Source organism: Magallana gigas, chromosome 4 (genome assembly GCF_963853765.1).
Source record: "Magallana gigas chromosome 4, xbMagGiga1.1, whole genome shotgun sequence".
NCBI classification, from domain to species: domain Eukaryota; kingdom Metazoa; phylum Mollusca; class Bivalvia; order Ostreida; family Ostreidae; genus Magallana; species Magallana gigas.
This window is the reverse complement of record NC_088856.1, coordinates 52,594,435-52,614,414: the sequence shown is the minus strand read 5'-3', so window position 1 is coordinate 52,614,414 and position 19,980 is coordinate 52,594,435. Positions and strand designations below refer to the sequence as shown.

The 19,980-nt window shown below is 34.4% G+C and overlaps 1 protein-coding gene across 5 annotated transcripts in view; it reads right to left on the bottom strand.

The window, feature by feature from the left end:
* LOC136269574 (tripartite motif-containing protein 2-like) overlaps positions 1–15,478 on the bottom strand; it is a 106,917-nt gene extending 91,439 nt beyond the window's left edge. The window contains exons 1-3 of one of the 5 annotated variants that reach the window (XR_010713378.1): positions 15,152–15,478; positions 14,729–14,792; positions 12,695–13,068 (exon numbers count right to left, since the gene is read on the bottom strand). The gene's annotated coding sequence lies outside the window, so the exon portion shown is untranslated. Of the gene's footprint in view, positions 1–4,721; positions 4,793–5,142; positions 6,047–12,694; positions 13,069–14,728; positions 14,793–15,151 lie in introns of those variants that run through there. The other 4 variants (XM_066082919.1, XM_066082918.1, XM_066082916.1 and 1 more) reach the window with 4 other exon arrangements.
* Positions 15,479–19,980: the final 4,502 nt, after the last annotated feature.

The window sequence follows — 19,980 nt, the reverse complement described above, 5'->3', positions numbered from 1 at the left end:
ACCAATATCATATAATATCGTATGATACAATATTATATAATATTACAATATCATATAATACAATTTCATGTGATATAATTCTATATTACTGAAACCAATATCATATTATACAATATTGTATGATACCATATTATAGAATATACAATATTGTATCATAGGATACAATATAATATTTTGCAAAATCTTATGTAATTGTATCATGTGATAAAATAGTATATTAAAAATACAATATAATATTATACAATATTGTATCATAATATACATAACAATATCATGATAAAATATCATATCATAAAATATCAAAAAAATTGATACAATATCATATCGTATCGTATAACTTTTTATAATATAACATATGATATCATATCAAACAATATTGTTTCATATCATACAATACTATATCATAGGAATCATGTTATATCATTTATCAACAAACACATCTATCTATCGAGCTGGTGTGAGTGAGGTAGGAGATTCCTTTAGCATCCTTGATAATGGAGATCAGGCTCTGCATCTGAAGCAACCTCTGCATTTAATTTATAATAAAGTTAAATCAACTATGCAAGCTATCATCTATAAAACATGTGACCTGTTCCAAAAAACTAAACCTCATCCAGCATCCGAAACCTATGGCTCAGATTCAGCATTCAAGCCCATCAGGTGCATTGGTATCATAAGACGCATCATCCAAGTTTGGTGAAGTTTGGACCAGTAATAACTAAGATATCATCATCAGAGGGCACTAGCAATTAAAACCTTAACTTCCTCCAGCATCTGCAACTTATGGCTCAGATTCAGCATCTATGCGTGTCAGGTGCATCTGTATCATAAGACACACCATCCATTCAAGTTTGGTGAAGTTAGGACCTGTAATAACTAAGATTTATTTTTTAGCATCCTTGATAATGGAGATCAAGCTCTGCATCTGCAGCTACCTCTGCGATTCATTCATATTACAGTTAAATCAACTATGCAAGTTTGAAATAGTACTATCATCTATTAAACATGTGACCTGTTCCTAAAAACTTAACTTTATCCAGCATCCGAAACCAGACTCAGCATTCAAGCCTGTCAGGTGCATCAGTATCATAAGACACACCATCCATGGAAGTCTGGTGAAGTAAGGACAAGTAATAACTAAGATATCATCATCAGAGGGCACCTGTTTCAAAAACTTTATTTAACCAGCTCTTAAAACCTTAACCTCCTCCAGCATCCGAAACCTATTGCTCAGGTTCAGCATTCAAGCTTGTCAGGTGCATCAGTATCATAAGACGCACCATCCATACAAGTTTGGTGAAGTTAGGACCAGTAGTAACTAAGATATAATCATCAGAGGGCATCTGCAACAAAAACTTTAACCAGCTCTAAAAACCTTAACCTCTTCCAGCATCCGAAACCTATTGCTCAGATTCAGCATTCAAGCTTGTCAGGTGCATCAGTATCATAAGACACATCATCCATACAAGTTTGGTGAAGTTAGGACCAGTAGTAACTTAGATACTGCTATCAATGGGCACCTGCAACAAAAACTTTAACCAGCTCCAAAAACCTTAACCTCCTCCAGCATCCGAAACATATAGCTCAGATTCAGCACTCAAGCCTGTCTGGTGCATCAGTATCATAAGGCACACCATCCATGCAAGTTTGGTGAAGTACGGACCAGCAGTAACTAAGATATTGCTATCAAAGGGCACCTGCAACAAAAACATTAACCTGGTCCAACAACCTTAACCTCCTCCAGCATCTGAAATTTAGGACCCAGATTCAGCATCCAAGTCTTTCAAGTCCATAAGTAGGTCCAGATGCATCATCCATGCAAGTTTGGTGAAGATAGGACAAGTAATAGCTTAGATACAGGACCTGCAACAAAAACTTTAACCAGGTCCGGACGCCGACGCCACCGCCGATGCCGAGGGTATAGCATAAGCTCTCCTTGACTTCGTCTCGGTGAGCTAAAAATCGAAGAGGGCTACATTATTGCAGCTATATCAAAATATCTTGACAACTAAGTACAGTAGACATTGCTAATAAACCATTTAAAATCTGCCAATTTTTTATCCGCATATTTTTATTTGGTAAATATCTAGCCCCTTTTTTAGCTGTACCTGTAAGAAGATTTTTCTCTATTCCTTTATACCCCCCCCCCCTCCATTTAATGGCCCCACTTTTCTTTAGAGATTCTCTCTATATATTCCTTTAAAAAAATTCATCCAACATGCGGCCCACCCTAGCCCCAGGGACTATGATTTAGCAAACTTGAATTACCACTACCTGAGGATGCCTCCACACAAATTTAAGCTTTTCTTGCTTAATAGTTTTTAAAAGATTTTCTATATATATTCCTTTGTAAAAATTTATCCCCCATCGGGTCCTGTCCTACCCCCAAGAACCATGACTTAAACAAATTGAATCTACACTATTTGAGAATGCTTCCACTCTAATTTGAGCTTTTCTGGCCTTATACCTGGTAGTTTTTGAGAAGAAGATTTTTAAAGATTTTCTCTATATATTTCTGTGTAAAAATTCATCCCCCATTGTGGCCCCACCCTACCCCTGAGGACCATGATGTGAACAAACTTGAATCTAAACTACCTGAGGATGCCTTCACAAAAGTTTAAGCTTTTCTGGCCGAATAATTTTTGAAAAGAAGGTATTTAAAGATTGTCTCTATACATTCCTCCATTGTGGCCCCACCCTACCCTTGGGGACCATGATTTGGAAAAACTTGAATCTACACTACCTGAGGATGCCTCCATACAAGTTACAGCCTTTCTGGTCAAATAGTATTTGAAAAGAAGATTTTTGAGCATGGTTAAATATGGGATCAGCGTTGTTAGTACTGTACCTCCAAAATATACAGAAATACAGATACTGAATTTATTCCTCAATTAAAATTAAATTGCTAAAACAATTACAAAACATTTCATTTATAAAATGTATGAATACATCAAATAAATTACCGGTAAATTTAATAAATTGGATAAGTTTTTTTTCAATTTTTAAAAGTTGTTTTATTTTTGATTGACTTGCTTCTAATTTAAATTTTAAAGCTTTAATCTGTGTATATCATCATTAGTGTTATGCCATTGTCAAGTAATGGAAGTCTCCCTGATTCCTTAAACTGCTTCCTATTTTTGTGTTAGGGAGAAGTAGAGTCTCCCTAATATTTTGCTCTAGGTTGGTCCCTGCATATGTTAATGTACCAAAGAACCTTATTTGTGTAATGATATTAACTAAAAATATTTTGTTATTTTTCAATGAGAAAGTCAGTTCCAGTTGTTTGTACATAGCATTTCATGATGTAAATAATAAGTTTGATAGGTCAGTCGACTAAGTAATAGCTAGGGATAACACCACCACAAATCATTCGTTTTCCTTTACCAGGCCTGTACTCTAAGAATTGGTGTGTTGTATATATTACCATAGTTATATTTTTGAAGTTGTTTTCCCTTGACAAGTTGTATTCCAGTTTTTACATAGTGTTAATTGTAAAGGGATATATACCTTTTTTTTTTAAAATCAATTATAAAATAAAATGCAACAAAATTCTCCCAAGGTGTTATGGAAACAAATCACCAAAGTTTCTCCTCATCAAGTGAATACTTAAGTTCATATCTTATCAGACCATTAAAAATTTAGTAATATAACAATGGAATAGAAATGAAAGAACAAACCTTTGTTTCATACTTATGATTGATTAATTTCATTTTGATCACTACATATGTAGGGTGAGATTTTTCTTTTCTATGCTGCGCTCGCCTCAACAGTCGCACCAAAAACATATCATATATAACCAAGGGTGTGTTCAATAGAACGAGTGCTCACAAGCGCTCACTAAAATTTGTGTTGCAGGTATAGGGAATTTTGGCGAGCATGTGCAACACCCGCTCTATTGAACACACCTTCGGAACGTATACATCCCTATTACCATTTAACATATTCTCTTCATTTTCATATACAGGCTTATAAAATTTAAGTAATATTCGAGTGAATTAAAATGCTATAGGATGCCCAAGGGCCACATCGCTCACCTGAGAATAAAGTCAATGAAAAGCTTTAACCGTCTTTAGAGTATCAAATACAAAATGTCTAGACAACTTCATAATTGGTTTTTGAAAAGATTTTTCTCTGTGTATTCCTGTTTAGAAATTCAACTCTCCTATAGTAGCCCAACACTAACTCCAGAGATTATAATTCATAAACTTGAAACTACAATACCTGAGTGGTTGTGCACAAGTTACAGCTTTTCAGGCTGATTGGTTTTCGAAAATTAGATTTTCCTCCATGTATTCCTACATAAAAATTTGTACCCAAGCTGTTGCCCCACTGTATCCCTTTGCCCAAAAATGCTTTGTGCCAAGTTTGGATGAAATTGACCAAGCAGTTTTAGAGAAGATGAAAATGTTGAAATTTACAACAACGACAATGACAGACAATGGCCAAATTTTGATCAGAAATAAAAACTAAATTGACAATTACTGGCAAACAACCAATTCTTGCCAAGAACCATTTCTCGCCAGTGTATTGTTACGTCATTCTATCAACACAATGACATAAAATCATGTACAAAATATGACGTAACAATGCACTGGCTAGAAAAGGTACTTGGCATGAATATAAGGTTGCACGCCAGTAGAGATAAAACACTAGGTTTAAATTATCAACTTAATCAGATAATAGTTACATGTATTAATACCTACAGTTAACAAATTACAAACCTTTTCACCTCCAACTCAAAATGGCGACAATGCGCTTCAGCTTTGGTGTTTTCTCTTCCTGGTTAGGTTTCCTGTATAAAAACACGTGATTGAGTAGTTACAATACAACACAAAACCAAACATTCCGAGCAAATCTACTATAGTAATTGTGCTGTTTTAATGTCTGACAAGTTGAAGAGCAGTCACATTAATCTTAATTATCCTATTAAATTACAAAGATGACTAGATGATTTTAGTTTCATGATATAGTCATCATGGTCATAAAGCTAGATAATTTGAAAGGACAGCAACATTTTAACGATTCCCTCATAACTACTCATAAGCTGGTACATTTTAGGCAATTTCGCCGACTCTGTTATAGCATTAGATTAAAATAATTCTTCAATAATCAGTAATAACATACGTTTAACGAACTACGCACCTCATAAAGATCTACAACTCAAAATGGCGACAATATCCATGTTTGATCTTCCTAGTTCATGTTTACTCCTCTTCCTGGTCGGCGGCCTATTAAAATCACGTGATTGATTTAAATAAAAGACAAAACCAAGTTCCGGATATAATCAATACATTGTGTCAGTGCAATGGTTAAATAATTTGAATCATTAAATCAAGATTATAGTCTGATATTTCTTGATATGCCAATGAAATCAAGCTAGAGACGTATTTTACGTCCCTGATCAAACATAATGCAGTGGAAGGACAGTAATATTATTTAACAATATTCCCTCAATTAATTATATACTTATATCAGTTAGTGTATAAAATCAAACTCCCTGATGTGTAGGCATCTACCTCTTCTTCCACAGAACTATAGTTTTCTTCGACTCTTGACATCACGTCCACTGTCGTCTGCACTACATATCGCAACTTTTCGGGCCTTTCCGGCAGAGCTCGTGTTTTTCCGAGCAACGGAAGGATGTTTGGGTGTAGTGTATATCGCTCTGCTTTTAATTTTACCATATAGATTTTTTTTAATGTATTGATTTTCATCGAATGCAATACCAAGAGATTGAATTGAAATAAAGTTGAAATGATGATCAAAAATTGATAATGTGCGTAATCACGATGTGATGAAAATTAGACATAACGTTACTGGCACTGTACCAATTATCGGCTAAACTTTAACTTTTTTTTGTATTTCCTTGTTTCTTGATTTATTTGGATAACACTTGACATACTTTAAATGGTGATTTCCTTGTTTATTCATCTTGTTTTTGTGCCGCAAGTTTTAGCACGCCCCGAATTTGCCATGTTTTACGATTTACTGCATGTACCAGTTATCGTCTCTGAGATAATAACAGGCACGTAGCATCCGGGGGGGGGGGGGGCAGGGGGGGCCTCCCCCCTCGCCCCAACTTTTTTGCACAGCAAATATTTTTCTGAAATTTACATACAAAAAAAGGAATAAACATGGAGTTGCGCCCCCCCCCCCACTTTTCTGTGATCATGTAAAAATTGAATTGAAAATAAGGTAATAAAGTGTGAAATTGAGGTGAAAAGTGTATCTCCTGCCTCCCCCCCCCCTTCCCACGGATTAGGATTTTCACGATTTTCACGATTTTTCAAAAACGATGATACGTGCCTGAATAACATAGTAAAATCTCTGTACATGTTGATTTCATACTCTGCATAATGTAATTTGAGTTGTGTCCCTTTTGGGGTACGACTAAAGGTACATGTAGTAGGGGTTATGATACATTTGTACGGTGGCTGCCTTATACGGAGGCTGCCATAGGACATATGCTTGAGATATTTTTTTTTAATTCGTGGCCACGAAATAAAAGTCGTTCCCACAAAATAAAAGTCGTGGCCACAAAATAAAAGTCGTTCCAACGAAATAAAAGTCGTGGCCATGAAATAAAATTCCTTCCCACGAAATAAAATTAAGTCGTTAAGGTAGTCCTATACTCGGCACTAAATGGGCTCAATCATTAAAAGCTTAGCTTTAAATGATAAATATACATTCTAGCAATACATATACAAAAGAAAATATGTATGTTTACATGCTAGTTTGTTTGTTATCACCTCTCAGACGGGTGTACCCCCTTGCGAAAATTATTGACAAATATGGAATTTGCCAGACGTCCGTTTTTCCTAAAAATAATTACCAATTTTGGGAAAATTAGAACTGGACATACAAAATAGAGTATAAATATTTATTCAAGCTATATCTCATCAATAATTTTACGCAAATTTTTGTAAGTAAGTACGCTTTATGGACCTGATGTATCAAAATAGAATACAAAAAATGCAATGCTAGTATCGCGTTTAGTAATATTTTTACTATTTTATGGACTCAAACTTAAATTCATGGTGTTTATTCTATAGATTGACATCTTAGAAAAAAGATTTGGTAAAATAAATTATACGTTGACGGATTACTTTTCACGCTATAAGCTCTAAACCAAGTAGACCCTGGCGAAAAAATCCGTAAAAATCACATTTTGCTACAGTTTTCTGCCTAGATCTGTCAACAATGTTAGATATCATTTAAACATTAAATAATTGACGATTGATTAAATTCGAAATAGCTTCTGTCTCTAAATTTAAACAGGTTTTAGTAAAAGAAAAAGAAAAATTCGGGGGGGGGGGTCAAAACAAAGAAGATATAAGCACACCTGAGATCCTGGTTAATCAGAAACTTCGTTTTTCATTTTACTTTAACAGAATCGAGTTTCTCAACATTAATCATTTCTATCTCTCATAGTATACATATATTACCGTTCTAATTGCTTATTATTGCCATTGTTTACAACATTGATGTAGAACAAAATCAAAACCGGGTATCAAAAACGCTTTGTAAAAGTCGAACCAATATTGTAAAATCCGTATTATGACGCAGTGCGATACTCGGACTACTTTAAGTCGGAATAAAAGTCGTGGCTACAAAATAAAAGTTGTACGTGCAATGTTGATATCATGACGCATATATAAGGAGTAGGTTGAAAAGAAGGACATGATATTACTGATTCATTGAATTTAAAGATGAATGAGTTGATATTTTACTTTTTATTCCCTGGGAATGACACAAAAGCAAATCGAGGACAGTTTGTCAGAGCACGGATACCGTATCAGTGAACGACATTTGAGACGTTAACTGGTCTTAGCCAATAACTGGAACCACAGGGGCCAAGCCCGTTTTAACATTAATTTTAACGTAACCATCAATTTTTTTGGTTACATTGGAATTAATGTTAAAACGTACGGGCTTGGCCCCTGTGACTGGTACAGTACCAGTAGTAAATATGAAAATTATTTTTCTTCAATCACAGCATAAAATTAAAATTATAAAATGTATATATAAATAATATATAGTTACAGCTTACTCCACTTATATTGAACTCGCTTATTTTGAAATTCCGCTTATTTTGAAATAGAAATAAATCCCCCGTTTTTGCCTCTCATATTCTTTGCATTGATTTCACGGATATAATGAAATCGGTTATTTTGAAATATCGCTTATATTGAAGCCACTGATCGGTCCCCAAAGGTGATAATTAGTTGTTTTATAACGGTTATATTGAAGTTCTCCCTGGCGGCTGTCGTCACGGTTGGTGACAGTAATTATGCCAGACTGACCGGTTGATATACAAAGGTGTGAATTGATGTTTTAATACTTTTATTAAAAAGTAAAATTTATTCACTGTTTAATTTTTTGTTTTTACGAATACGGATGTATTGAGGCTAGACGTAATATGGAAACCCCACGGAAAAGAAATACCTTATCTCCGGACGCTAGATATAAACTAGTTATGGCTATTGATCAAAGAACAAAGCCTAAATTCGAAATAGCCAAGGATTTTGAGATTATCGCGTGTACACTTACGATGATATACAAGCAGCGTTCAGCAATATTTGAAGCGATTGAGTGTGGTGATTTTTCTCTAACGTTTTTCTAAAACGTAAAAGAATGCGATCCGAAATTATGATGAGGTTTAAGATAGTAACAAAACTAAACTTACAAAACTTTCGGATATAATTTTAATCAAACTTTCAAGGACTAATGTTCCATGTTATCCGTTTATTGTAATAGATAAATGATGATCTAATAATTTGTTCGGGTTTGGTTTTCTATGCTTACATCGGGATTGAACTTTCAAAAATGGCGGCTTCACGTCAGTCAATTTCGCTTATATTGAAATACGGATATATTGAAATAATTTGCATGGTCCCCTGAATTTCAATATATCCGGAGTAGGCTGTATATACAATGTCAATTCATGTTACAAAATAGAAAGAAGCGCAGTCTTTTGGTTCAGAATAGCACTTTGTTGTTGTGTTTGGAACAAAAACTGCTTCAACCAGCAAGAGTTATCTTTCTTTTTCATAACCTATTGAAGGTTTTACATATAGAATACATGATAAATTGCCACAGTTTCAAATTTTCAGAAAACATTTTCGGTTTTTAAATTTGGACAATTTGGACATAATATTAAATGGATGTTTTAGAAATGCAAAAAGTGTAAGCCAGAGTGTTTTGTAATAACACAAAAAGGGGATCAAATAAATAGGTATAATCATAGGTTGAATAAAATGTGGAAATATTGTTATTCTTTTTAATTTTGTTTCCCATATGTGCTATCTCAGGATAACAAACCCCTATTTTTGACATTTGAAATGTAACAGTTATAAGTTTCAAATGATGATGATGAAGTATAGAGTTGTTTGCAATCGCATTAGTCAGGGTTTTCCCAATTATAATTCATTTACCTTTGTGAACGAGCTATCAAGAGAAAAATAAAATTGTCCATCTCAAGATTCATTGAAACATCACCTGAAACTCTAATAGTATATGTACATAATAGTAAATAATTGTGAGTCAACAGAAACGAAGCGAGAATTTTTTCTACAGATGCTATCTCTCTTATCAGAGGGAAATTGAACCTTAATAAATTTATTAGATTTTTATTTTTTTCAATAGGGGGTCCGTACCCCCCCCCCCCCCCCCCGATTTTACCGCCCGTTTACTTCCTCACATGTGTTAATATTGACTTGGGTGCGGAATTAGGATGGTGTTTTCACGATATTGCTTAATGTACTGATTTCTCTATAGAAATTATACTATAGGGAGAGAATAATTCTTGTACACTTTTTTGTATGTGAAAATTATTTGATGACCTGTGGTTAAAGTAATAAATAATCAAAGTACTGATAGTACTGAAAAGCGCTAACCCAGCTTCTGTTTGTATACTAGTATAACAGATATATGTATATAACATTTCAGCTTCTGTATACGCAATATATTTCCTCATCACTGCGTGGCAGCCCCTGCAATGATGTATGTAAGCTGCGTACAATAAATTCATAATAGCCCGCACTAGCTCATGCAGTTATGTGCACAAACTCCTGAAACTGGATCCCTAACCAGTTTAAATGATGTAAACTTCTGCTCATAGGGGGCGGTTATTCGTTGCACCGGAAGTAAAAGTCTATCGACAATAAAGCGCTGAGCTATGCTTAGCGCTTGAAAAAGACTCCTATATGAAGAAACTTTGCATATCCATAAATACATCATTATCTGACCATTACATTACTTTTTGTTCCATTGTTAAAACTTTGTTGAAAAATATGAAAAAGGAAACAGTAAATTTGTGATTTTTTCTATGGAATCATGATTTGATCAAAATTTAATTTGCATAACATGTGCTTTCACACAAGTTACTGCTTTTTGGGCTGAATACTTTTCTAGAATATTTTTAAAGTGGCATGGTCACGATATTTGTCACACCACCCACCCCACCCCTCCCCTCCCCGTTTTTAATGTTACAATGTTTCATAAAGGCGTTGGTAATGGTTAACAAAAAATTGAGTGCCACTCGTCGTGTTATAAACGAGATACAGAGGATGCAATTCTTTGTCATGTAAACAAAGCTTTGTTTACGTTTTGAATGTAGAAGTGTAAGTTTCAGTTTAAGACCCAAAATGAATTTGATGACCGCTAAGTATTATTTATATATGCTTAAAACGAATCAGAAATGAATGAAATCAGCTTGAAAAATGTTTACCGGTGTATTGAACCAATTTAAACAAAAACAGGACACGAGCCTTTTTTACATGAGATGTGAGCCCTGTATCTTGCTTATAACTCTACGACTGACACTCAAATTTAATTTGATCATTAGATATGCATTTCTGACGCATTATTAACATTAAAAATAGAAAAATGAAATTTGATCAAAATCGTGACCATGCCCTTTAAACATTTTTTCTATATATTTCTATGTAAAAATTTGAGCGCCGCCACTTCATTGTGGCCCCATCATACCACGGGAATCATGATTTAAACAAACTTGAACCTATAATATCTGAGGATGGTTCCACACAAGTTAAAACTTTTCTGGTCAAATGTTGTTTTTTTGGAGAAAAATATTTCTAAGGATTTTTCTCTATATTTTCCTATGTAAAAACATCGAGCGCCCCCCCCCCCCCACCCCACCCCCACTGTGGCCATACCACTGGGATCATTCTTTGAACAAACTTGAATCTATGCTATCTGAGGATACTTCCACAAAAGTTTAATTTTGAAACTTGAATCTATACTACCTGAGAATGCTTCATTACAATTGTCAGGTTTCCTGGCTTTATCGTTTTTGAGAAGAAGATTTTTTAAAAATGCTAACAAATTTTTGATAATTCTAAATAATCTCCCCTTCATTTGAACAAATCACCCAGTGGTGCTTTATGTCAAGTTAAGTTGAAATCGTCCAAGTGGTTCTTGAAAAGATGAAAATATGAAGTTTACAACAACGACAACGCCAACAACAACACCAACGACGACAGACAACGGACAAATTTTGATCAGAAAAGCTCACTTGAGCATATTGCTCAGATGAACGAAAAAGCTGTATGAATTAAATGTGCATTATAAATGAAAATGCAAATATTATAAAAGATTGACTATTAAAGGCTTGCAGGTCTCTTTTTATAAAAAAAATTACAATTTTTTGAACCTGGAACTAAAGTATCTAGTAGATGATCTAAAACTTCTCTGACACTTTTACCCCCTCCCCATAATTTTTATGAATGTTTTTCAAACATCAAAAAATAAAAAAGTGGGGAAACAGTTAGAGGATTCTCAAATTAGGGTTTACACTTCCAAAGGAAGTTTTAAAATGCAAACATGAGATACTGAGGTGTCAACTAAAGGGCTATGGTGCTCATGTGACTGTCAATGCCTGAGGGCCTCTAACTATTCATGTTCACATTACATTCATATTTCTTCATTTTTCCAATCCCCCTTTTATCTGTGTTATTTAACTAATTATCATAAAACATTTCACCAATTGACAAGTTCTGTTTTTTCCAGTAGTTTTACAATAAAACTCGTTAAGGACAAACACGGATATATCTAAGTTTTTGGAGTTCCCGGAAATTTTTTTAAAAATAATCTTTGCAAAATTTTACGGTTATAGCGAATTCAGATATAACGAATTTACGGATACGGATATAGCGAACTGATTTTAAGTCCCGTAGAGGTGATTAATACCGAAATTTAACAATCTTTGCGAAATGTTACGGTTATAGCAAATTCGGATATAACGAATTTACGGATATAGCGAACTGATTAAGTCCCGTAGAGGTGATTAATACCGAAATTCAACACTTCTACAGCGAATGACTTAACAGTTAAAAAATATTCACTACTATTTAACATAATAGTTTGGATGAATTTATTTTTACATAATTTTTTCAATTTCCAATCCAATCATTAAAGGTATCAAAAGAACGTTTTAAGCAAAAACTACAGTCTGGTGAAATAAAACATGTATATAATGAATTCGCTATAGTTATTATTACAGTACTTGTTCGTTATACGGATATAACAAACTACGGATATAATGAGGTAAATCCACTGGTCCCTTGGACTTCACTATAACCGAGTTTTACTGTATTTAGAATTTTCCATTCGCCTTACTATATTTTGACTCTTTTCACCTGTTAACTGGTTAAGGCAAAATGGGAACACACCATTAAAGATACCATTTTAATCAAAACAACGTCTGCATTGACAAGCAAGAACGCTACCGAAACCGATTGAAACCATAGATGAAGTTTGTCCGTGTCTGACACAGTGACACAAGCTTTTTCAGACATCTCTACCGACGGTGACAAACACCGTCGGTAGGGATGACACGTCATTCGTCACTTCTATGCTGGACCGTGTGTCCTCTACGTAGCGTCACAGTGATTTGCGGCAAAATCAACTTTGGGGTCTTTCGGGGCGCTTCTTCAACCTCTTTCTCTTTTTCCGGATGTTCCATCCTTGTCTTATGAACTTTCTCGAGGAGTTCCGGGGTCTTCTTCTTTCTATCGAACACCTCCACCCGTTAATGTACCAAAGAACCTTATTTGTGTAATGATATTAACAAAAAATATTTTGTTATTTTTCAATGAGAAAGTCAGTTCCAGTTGTTTGTACATAGCATTTCATGATGTAAATAATAAGTTTGATAGGTCAGTCGACTAAGCTAGGGATAACACCCCCACAAATCATTCTTATCAATATCAACTCCTGTTTTCCTTTACCAGGCCTGTACTCTATGAATTGGTGTGTTGTATATATTACCATAGTTATATTTTTGAAGTTGTTTTCCCTTGACAAGTTGTATTCAAGTTTTTACATAGTGTTAATTGCAATGGGATATATACCTTTTTTTTTAAAAATCAATTATAAAATAAAATGCAACAAAATTCTCTCAGGGTATTATGGAAACAAATCACCAAAGTTTCTCCACATCAAGTGAATACTTAAGTTCATATCTTTTCAGACCATTAAAAATTTAGTAATATAATAATGGAATAGAAATGAAAGAACAAACCGTTGTTTCAGACTAATGATTGATTAATTTCATTTTGATCACTACATATGTAGGGTTAGATTTTTCTTTTCTATGCTGCACTCGCCTCAACAGTCGCACCAAAAACATATCATATATAACCAAGGGTGTGTTCAATAGAACGAGTGCTCACAAGCGCTCACTAAAATTTGTGTTGCAGGTATAGGGAATTTTGGCGAGCATGCGCAACGCCCGCTCTATTGAACACACCTTCGGAACGTATACATCCCTATTACCATTTAACATATTTTCTTGATTTTCATATACAGGCTAATAAAATTTAAGTAATATTCGAGTGAATTAAATGCTATTGGAGGCCCAAGGGCCACATTGCTCACCTGAGAATAAAGTCAATGAAAAGCTTTAACCGTCTTTAGAGTATCAAATACAAAATGTCTAGACAACTTCATAATTGGTTTTTGAAAAGATTTTTCTCTGTGTATTCCTGTTTAGAAATTCAACTCTCCTATAGTAGCCCAACACTAACTCCTGGCCCTGCCGTCACCAACTTTCCTCAATTCAATACTCAGCCTCAAATCTGAGGTTTGACCTCAAATTTATGAACTTTTCTTTAAAGGATTTTAGTTGAGGAATGAGTTGAGGGATGTGAAAATTTTGGTGACGGCGTAGCCAGAGATCATAATTCATAAACTTGAAACTACAATACCTGAGTGGTTGTGCACAAGTTACAGCTTTTCAGGCTGATTGGTTTTCGAAAATCAGATTTTCCTCCATGTATTCCTACATAAAAATTTGTACCTAAGCTGTTGCCCCACTGTATCCCTTTGCCCAATAATGCTTTGTGCCAAGTTTGGATGAAATTGACCAAGCAGTTTTAGAGAAGATGAAAATGTTGAAATTTACAACAACGACAATGACAGACAATGGCCAAATTTTGATCAGAAATAAAAACTAAATTGACAATTACTGGCAAACAACCAATTCTTGCCAAGAACCATTTCTCGCCAGTGTATTGTTACGTCATTCTATCAACACAATGACATAAAATCATGTACAAAATATGACGTAACAATGCACTGGCTAGAAAAGGTACTTGGCATGAATATAAGGTTGCACGCCAGTAGAGATAAAACACTAGGTCTAAATTATCAACTTAATCAGATAATAGTTACATGTATTGATACCCACAGTTAACAAATTACAAACCTTTTCACCTCCAACTCAAAATGGCGACAATGTGCTTGGTTTTTTCTCTTCCTGGTTAGGTTTCCTGTATAAAAACACGTGATTGAGTAGTTTCAATACAACACAAAACCAAACATTGCGGGCAAATCTACTATAGTAATTGTGCTGTTTTAATGTCTGACAAGTTGAAGAGCAGTCACATTAATCTTAATTATCCTATTAAATTACAAAGATGACTAGATGATTTAGTTTCATGATGTGCTAGCCAATAGTCATCATGGTCATAAAGCTAGATAATTTGAAAGGACAGCAACATTTTAACGATTCCCTCATAACAACTCATAAGCTGGTACATTTTAGGCAATTTCGCCGACTCTGTTATAGCATTAGATTAAAAAAATTCTTCAATATTCAGTAATAACATACGTTTAACAAACTACGCACCTCATAAAGATCTTATACTCAAAATGGCGACAATGTCCATGTTTTCTCTTCCTAGTTCGTGTTTACTCTTCTTCCTGGTCGGCGGCCTTTTAAAATCGCGTGATTGATTCAAATAAAAGACAAAACAAAACTTCCGGATATAACCAATACATTGTGTCAGTGCAATGGTTAAATAATTTGAATCATTAAATCAAGATTACAGTCTGATATTTCTTGATATGCCAATGAAATCAAGCCAGAGGCGTATTTTACGTCCCTGATCAAACATAATGCAGTGGAAGGACAGTAATATCATTTAACAATATTCCCTCAATTAATTATATACTTATATGTATAAAATCAAACTCCCTGATGTGTAGGCCTCTATACCTCTTCTTCCACAGAACTATAGTTTTCTTCGACTCTTGACATCACGTCCACTGTCGTCTGCACTACATATCGCAACTTTTCGGGCCTTTCCGGCAGAGCTCGTGTTTTTCCGAGCAACGGAAGGATGTTTGGGTGTAGTGTATATCGCTCTGCTTTTAATTTTACCATATAGATTTTTTTTAATGTATTGATTTTCATCGAAGGCAATACCAAGAGATTGAATTGAAATAAAGTTGAAATGATGATCAAAAATTGATAATGTGCGTAAACACGATATGATGAAAATTAGACATAACGTTACTGGCACTGTACCAATTATCGGCTAAACTTTAACTTTTTTTTGTATTTCCTTGTTTCTTGATTTATTTGGATAACACTTGACATACTTTAAATGGTGATTTCCTTGTTTATCCATCTTGTTTTTGTGCCGCAAGTTTTAGCACGCCCCGAATTTGCCATGTTTTACGATTTACTGCATGTACCAGTTATCGTCTCTGAGATAATAACAGGCACGTAGCATCCGGGGGGGGGGGGGCAGGGGGGCCTCCTCCCTCGCCCCAACTTTTTTGCACAGCAAATATTTTTCTGAAATTTACATACAAAAAAAGGAATAAATATGGAGTTGCACCCCCCCCCCCCACTTTTCTGTGATCATGTAAAAATTGAATTAAAAATAAGGTAATAAAGTGTGAAATTGAGGTGAAAAGTGTATCTCCTGCCTCCCCCCCCCCTCCCACGGATTAGGATTTTCACGATTTTCACAATTTTTCAAAAACGATGATACGTGCCTGAATAACATAGTAAAATCTCTGTACATGTTGATTTCATACTCTGCATAATGTAATTTGAGTTGTGTCCCTTTTGGGGTACGACTAAAGGTACATGTAGTAGGGGTTATGATACATTTGTACGGTGACTGCCTGATACGGAGGCTGCTATAGGACATATGCTTGAGATATTTTTTTTTTAATTCGTGGCCACGAAATAAAAGTCGTTCCCACAAAATAAAAGTCGTGGCCACAAAATAAAAGTCGTTCCAACGAAATAAAAGTCGTGGCCATGAAATAAAATTCCTTCCCACGAAATAAAATTAAGTCGTTAAGTCGGAATAAAAGTCGTGGCTACAAAATAAAAGTTGTACGTGCAATGTTGATTCTTATATCTATTGATATCATGACGCATATATAAGGAGTAGGTTGAAAAGAAGGACATGATATTACTGATTCATTGAATTTAAAGATGAATGAGTTGATATTTTACTTTTTATTCCCTGGGAATGACACAAAAGCAAATCGAGGACAGTTTGTCAGAGCACGGATACCGTATCAGTGAACGACATTTGAGACGTTAACTGGTCTTAGCCAATAACTGGGACCACAGGGGCCAAGCCCGTTTTAACATTAATTTTAACGTAACCATCAATTTTTTTGGTTACATTGGAATTAATGTTAAAACGTACGGGCTTGGCCCCTGTGACTGGTACAGTACCAGTAGTATAAATATGAAAATTATTTTTCTTCAATCACAGCATAAAATTAAAATTATGAAATGTATATATAAATAATATATAGTTATATACAATGTCAATTCATGTTACAAAAAAGAAAGAAGCGCAGCCTTTTGGTTCAGAATAGCACTTTGTTGTTGTGTTTGGAACAAAAACTGCTTCAACCAGCAAGAGTTATCTTTCTTTTTCATAACCTATTGAAGGTTTTACATATAGAATACATGATAAATTGCCATAGTTTCAAATTTTCAGAAAACATTTTCGGTTTTTAAATTTGGACAATTTGGACATAATATTAAATAGATGTTTTAGAAATGCAAAAAGTGTAAGCCAGAGTATTTTGTAATAACACAAAAAGGGGATCAAATAAATAGGTATAATCATAGGTTGAATAAAATGTGGAAATATTGTTATTCTTTTTAATTTTGTTTCCCATATGTGCTATCTCAGGATAACAAACCCCTATTTTTGACATTTGAAATGTAACAGTTATAAGTTTCAAATGATGATGATGAAGTATAGAGTTGTTTGCAATCGCCTTAGTCAGGGTTTTCCCAATTATAATTCATTTACCTTTGTGAACGAGCTATCAAGAGAAAAATAAAATTGTCCATCTCAAGATTCATTGAAACATCACCTGAAACTCTAATAGTATATGTACATAATAGTAAATAATTGTGAGTCAACAGAAACGAAGCGAGAATTTTTTCTACAGATGCTATCTCTCTTATCAGAGGGAAATTGAACCTTAATAAATTTATTAAATTTTTATTTTTTTCAATAGGGGGTCCGTACCCCCCCCCCCCCCCCCGATTTAACCGCCCGTTTACTTCCTCACATGAGTTAATATTGACTTGGGTGCGGAATTAGGATGGTGTTTTCACGATATTGCTTAATGTACTGATTTCTCTATAGAAATTATACTATAGGGAGAGAATAATTCTTGTACACTTTTTTGTATGTGAAAATTATTTGATGACCTGTGGTTAAAGTAATAAATAATCAAAGTACTGATAGTACTGAAAAGCGCTAACCCAGCTTCTGTTTGTATACTAGTATAACAGATATATGTATATAACATTTCAGCTTCTGTATACGCAATATATTTCCTCATCACTGCGTGGCAGCCCCTGCAATGATGTATGTAAGCTGCGTACAATAAATTCATAATAGCCCGCACTAGCTCATGCAGTTATGTGCACAAACTCCTGAAACTGGATCCCTAACCAGTTTAAATGATGTAAACTTCTGCTCATAGGGGGCGGTTATTCGTTGCACCGGAAGTAAAAGTCTATCAACAACGAAGCGCTGAGCTATGCTTAGCGCTTGAAAAAGACTCCTATATGAAGAAACTGTGCATATACATAAATACATCATTATCTGACCATTACATTACTTTTTGTTCCATTGTTAAAACTTTGTTGAAAAATATGAAAAAGGAAACAGTAAATTTGTGATTTTTTCTATGGAATCATGATTTGATCAAAATTTAATTTGCATAACATGTGCTTTCACACAAGTTACTGCTTTTTGGGCTGAATACTTTTCTAGAATATTTTTAAAGTGGCATGGTCACGATATTTGTCACACCACCCACCCCACCCCTCCCCTCCCCGTTTTTAATGTTACAATGTTTCATAAAGGCGTTGGTAATGGTTAACAAAAAATTGAGTGCCACTCGTCGTGTTATAAACGAGATACAGAGGATGCAATTCTTTGTCATGTAAACAAAGCTTTGTTTACGTTTTGAATGTAGAAGTGTAAGTTTCAGTTTAAGACCCAAAATGAATTTGATGACCGCTAAGCATTATTTATATATGCTTAAAACGAATCAGAAATGAATGAAATCAGCTTGAAAAATGTTTACCGGTGTATTGAACCAATTTAAACAAAAACAGGACACGAGCCTTTTTTACATGAAATGTGAGCCCTGTATCTTGCTTATAACTCTACGACTGACACTCAAATTTAATTTGATCATTAGATATGCATTTCTGACGCATTATTAACATTAAAAATAGAAAAATGAAATTTGATCAAAATCGTGACCATGCCCTTTAAACCTATAATATCTGAGGATGGTTCCACACAAGTTAAAACTTTTCTGGTCAAATGTTGTTTTTTTTGGAGAAAAATATTTCTAAGGATTTTTCTCTATATTTTCCTATGTAAAAACATCGAGCGCCCCCCCCCTCCCCCACCCCCACCCCCATTGTGGCCATACCACTGGGATCATTCTTTGAACAAACTTGAATCTATGCTATCTGAGGATACTTCCACAAAAGTTTAATTTTGAAACTTGAATCTATACTACCTGAGAATGCTTCAATACAATTGTCAGGTTTCCTGGCTTTATCGTTTTTGAGAAGAAGATTTTTTAAAAATGCTAACAATTTTTTGATAATTCTAAATTATCTCCCATTCATTTGAACAAACTTGAATTCATTTCACCCAGTGGTGCTTTATGTCAAGTTAAGTTGAAATCGTCCAAGTGGTTCTTGAAAAGAAGATGAAAATATGAAGTTTACAACAACGACAACGCCAACAACAACACCAACGACGACAGACAACGGACAAATTTTGATCAGAAAAGCTCACTTGAGCATATTGCTCAGATGAACGAAAAAGCTGTATGAATTAAATGTGCATTATTAATGAAAATGCAAATATTATAAAAGATTGACTATTAAAGGCTTGCAGGTCTCTTTTTATAAAAAATTTGTAATTTTTTGAACCTGGAACTAAAGTATCTAGTAGATGATCTAAAACTCTGACACTTTTACCCCCTCCCCATAATTTTTATGAATGTTTTTCAAACATCAAAAAATAAAAAAGTGGGGAAACAGTTAGAGGATTCTCAAATTAGGGTTTACACTTCCAAAGGAAGTTTTAAAATGCAAACATGAGATACTGAGGTGTCAACTAAAGGGCTATGGTGCTCATGTGACTGTCA